This window comes from Penaeus chinensis, chromosome 7 (assembly GCF_019202785.1).
Source record: "Penaeus chinensis breed Huanghai No. 1 chromosome 7, ASM1920278v2, whole genome shotgun sequence".
NCBI lineage: Eukaryota > Metazoa > Arthropoda > Malacostraca > Decapoda > Penaeidae > Penaeus > Penaeus chinensis.
The window spans coordinates 33,743,602-33,748,601 of record NC_061825.1 but is presented as its reverse complement, the minus strand read 5'-3'; positions in this window follow the sequence as shown (position 1 = coordinate 33,748,601).

The following is a 5,000-nucleotide window of genomic DNA, read 5'->3' as shown; positions in this document are numbered from 1 at the left end:
GAGAAAGGAGAGAGAACGAGAGAGAAGGAAAGACAGACAAACAGACAGACAGACAGACTGACTTACTTACTTACTGATTGATCGACTGAGTGATTGACTGAATGACTGATTGTTTGTTTGACTAACTGGCTGACAGACAGACAGACAGACAGAGAGTCAGACAAGGAGACCGATTCCCAAGCTTAACACACTTTGTAGGGTGAGACTCAACAGCTTTATCTTTCCTTTAAATTGATCCCAAGAATGTCATTTTCACCAATAAACCCATCATTGGCTATTATATTCGACGTCACTTCTCGTAATTTTCTTCGGGGTGTCATTCCCCAGCACAACAGAATCCGAAGTCACATTCAACTTTCGAACACGGAAACTTAGTCCATGAAAACGGAAGCCGAGATAAAATTCCGCAGAAGCTGTGTTGAGACGAACAAGTGAGACGTTCGCTTGGGTTTTCGTGAGTAAGAAAACGTGTCTCTCCCTCATTCTTGTTTTCCATCCCTCCCTCTTTTCTCATTGTAATCTGTTTGTTTCTCTATTAGAGTTCCTGGTCATTAAACACACAAACATATATGTACACACACAAACACAAACACTAACATACACACACATATATACACACAGATACGTACATGCATATGCATATATATATATATATATATATATATATATATATATATATATATATACATATATATATATATATACATATATACACACACACACTCACACACACACACACACACACACACAAACGGCCAACAAGACTAGCAAGTATTTTGTAATGAAATTGAGAAAAAAATGTAAAACGACGAAAACACATCAATATATACATATACTTTTTTTACCATTTAAGCCATAACATATATATATACACACATACATACATATATATATATATGTATATAAATAAATGTGTAATTCCCTAACGACAGCAAAAGCACGTCAAAATCTAGAAATAAGATTGTCCACGCCCTCCCCCCCCCTATCTCTCTATCTTCCTATCTGTATATCTATCTATCTGCCTGCCTATCTTACTGTCTCTCTATCTATCTGATAGTGTTTATAGACTTTGTAACGCTAAGATGCGTTTTCTATGAAGCCGCCACTGTCTATCTCTTTTTTTTTTTTTTTTTTTTTTTTTTATTACACAGTAGAAATATTTAATTCAAGGTAGTTTGAAACAGGTAGCTCCACTCCGTTTTGATGAAAATCCTAGTTGGAAACTTATGAGCAAAGCCTCACCTTGTTTGTTTTTTATTCATTGCGAATATTAAACATTAAAAAAAAAAAATTCGGTTTCGTTTTCGATAATTTTTCTAACACTGTTAATACTGATAAAAAAAGAAAAGAAAACGCACTAAAAAAAACACCTGCAAAAAATAACGCACAGATTGACTGGGTAAAACAAAAAAGGATATCATCACGTTTAGCCAATGTCAGTGCACTATGAAATATTAAATATAACTAGATACATTTTACTCGCTATTCGTATAATTACCAGAAATAAAACGGAAATTCTCCTCTTTCGTTCATGAAAACGATGAGTTTACCATTAACAGCCATCAGAATATCTTTAAGAAAAAATGAATTTCAGTTTTGGGTTTAACAGGCTAAATGGAAGTGGAACTACCTGATTATATGTACCTTGATACCCTCAAATTTCATTTTCTTTCGGCAGACCATTACATTCCACAAACTTTTATCATCTAGAACAAGGATTTGTAACCAGGGGTCGAATGATGGTTTTCAGAGGGTTCGAGCGGATCAGATAAAAATTATTTTTTATATTTATATGTTATTTTTAGATTGTTTTCCTTTTTTTTTTTTTTCATCCTATTTTGTGTATGCCATATATGCTTGAGATAATCAAACATCAATAAGTAAAGTACATTATACACATCGCATACAAGGTCGTGTTTATGTGAATATTTCTAGGAAAGGGCTTAATGACTTAATGGGGTCTGTGACTACTGATCTGGAATATTCTCTCAATATCAATCTAATACCACCTATAAGCAAGAAAACAATAGGAATTTAAAGGGAAATAGAGACGTGGGTTCTGTGCTTGTGTCGAAGCCGTTGTCGTTTCTATAATACAGGGATATTCATGACTGTTTTTTTTTCCGATTGACATATCAGTAGTGCTTCTGGTTGGATCAATGCAGATTGATAGCAAAAGAGAAAGAGAGGGTGGAGAGGGAAAGGGAGAGGAACACACACACACACACACACACACACACACACACACACACACACACACACACACAGAGAGAGAGAGAGAGAAAGAGAGAGAGAGAGAGAGAGAGAGAGAGAGAGAGAGAGAGAGAGAGAGAGAGAGAGAGAGAGAGAGAGAGAGAGAGAGGAGAATGAGAGATTTCATTTTGTACAATCAAAATCTGATCATATTATACTGTTATATTGTCGAACACTAACGCATAAGATAGATAACTGAGTAGATAGAATCCAATAGTTCACTCGTCACTTCACAGCGCCACCAGAAAGGGCGTCACGCAGACCTACTGAGCGATTTATTTGCAATGAAATTCCCCTCCTGTTGCAAATGTATAAACACAAACAGCTTTATTATTTACCCCAGTTTTTTTTTTTTTTTTTTTTTTTGGTAGATAATGGAAATTCATCTTCACCATTACTGGAATCATATATACGAACTATGCTTATTCCTATTTATTGTTTATTTATTATTCCTCTTCATGTTTATTCCTGTTTATTCACTCGTGCAGTTTGCTGATAGGATATTGATTCTTTCGGTTTCTCCCTCCTCCCTCCCCTGTCTCTCTCTCTCTCTCTTTCTCTCTCTCTCTCTCTCTCTCTCTCTCTCTCTCTCTCTCTCTCTCTCTCTCTCTCTCTCTCTCTCTCTCTCTTTCTCTCTCTCTCTCTCTCTCTCTCTCTCTCTCTCTCTCTCTTTCTCTCTCTCTCCCTCCCTCCCTCTCACCCCTTCCCTTCCTCCCTCTCTCTCTCTCTCTCTCTCTCTCTCTCTCTCTCTCTCTCTCTCTCTCTCTCTCTCTCTCTCTCTCTCTCTCTCTCTCTCTCTCTCTCTTTCTCTCTCTCTCCCTCCCTCCCTCTCACCCCTTCCCTCCCTCCCTCCCCCCCCCTCTCTCTCTCTCTCTCTCTCTCTCTCTCTCTCTCTCTCTCTCTCTCTCTCTCTCTCTCTCTCTCCCTCCCTCCCTCACTTACTCCCTCTACACACGAAGCAGAAACGAGGGTGAGAGGATGCCTCTATGAAGACACTAACAAAGCTAACTACACGTTACCAATTAATTAATTTTGTCAAATCAATCTATCACTCAGCCTCTGAATATCTGCTCTAATAGGCTAAATGTTATTTTTTTAACGGCATCGGTATGTGCCGTGTCACGCTCGATCTCAGGGCAAAAAGGGAAGTGAGCTGGCGGGTATACTGAAATATATATTTTCTGGGGCTTAGTGATTTATATGAGTTGGGGCTGTGCTGATTGCACGTTTTCTTTTTGTTAAGGATTTGATTTATGTATTTATCTATAAGGCTTTAATTTTGTTTATTGCTAATTTCTTTATTTTCTAATCTTTATTAATTTTCATTATTGTTTATATTATTATTAAATTTTCTTGATTTTCTTATCATTTGTATTATCTTCTGGGCATTTTATTTATTTTCTTATCGTTTTCTTATCATATTCATTATTTTCTTATCACTTTTATCATTTTCTTATCCTTTTCATTATTTTCTTATCATCCTTTATCATTCTCATATTCATTCCTTTATATCGCTGGTTCGTTTGAATATAAAAACTCATACATACATACCCTCAGCGTCTCACCTTTCCCTCAAGTCACCACAAACATCATCTGTGTCAACCTTCATTAAGCGTCTATGTCTACTTGAACCTGAACGTCACGTGAGTTTCAGACACCCTCCAGCTGGGGACGCTGTGGAATGCCTCGTAAACTCACTTTCGGTAGTAAAGAATCTTTTTTTAAACACTCGAACGCTAAGCCTGAACGAAGGCAACGGGGCTTAACTAACATCGTAAGAGAATTTCCAAGAAGTTAAGTCGGTTTCGAAAGTACGGCAGCTGTGTGCTCGAGATCTCGTCCTCGAACACCTGGTCTGGTCGGTGGCCATTTTTTTTCCCTGCGCATTTCGGTCAAAAAAAAAAAAAAAAAAAAAAAAAAAACGGGTTAGAATTAGCATTAGAACTAAATTCTTTTCTTCTCGGCAGAAAAAAAAAAAAAAGTTTATGCAAAGATGACGGCTCGGGATACTTATAAGGTGCATTTAGAAGTGACTTTTTAATTCAATCTTTCTGGGTTTTTTTCTTTCTTGTTTTACTATTTTCTTTCCTTTTGTTCTTTGTGGTTTGTAGTTGTTAAGTAGGTTGGTTCATAGACTTCCTCATTAGTCGTTAGTCATTGAAGTCTCGGCAGCAAGTAGAATATTGCCGTTAATAGCTAATAAGTCTTGTTAGTAATAAACAGCTCAATTCTCAGTAGTTAAAGTTTTCGCAGTAGTATGTTTGTTTGTTTTTCTATTTAATACTTCATCTGATTTATTTATTCATCTTTATCATTCTACCATCATCATATTTATTTCATGCTTCCTTAACCTCTCTTCCTCTAGCCTTTCTTAACACCTTTCATTCTGTTTTGTTTATGAATTTATTTATCAATATTCAAATATTAGGCACAACTAAAGGAGCAAAATTAGCTTTATACCCTTCCTTGTTTGAACTATATAGTCCATGTCATTAAAAACTGTCCCATCCGAGTTATCAGCAGTATATGTATGTATGTTCTTTACTCTCCCGAAATGTCTTCCGATATGAATCCACATCCAGAGAGTTAGTTTTTGACAAGACTTTCCTTATGAAGTGAATAATCACACAAAACATCCTCACGTAAGCAAGTGTAAGTCTTAATGTTTTTTTCCCGTCAGGTGAGCACCGAGGTAAACGTGGTAAGGACTGGAAATACTGACTTCTTGTACCTGTCACTTGCTCACT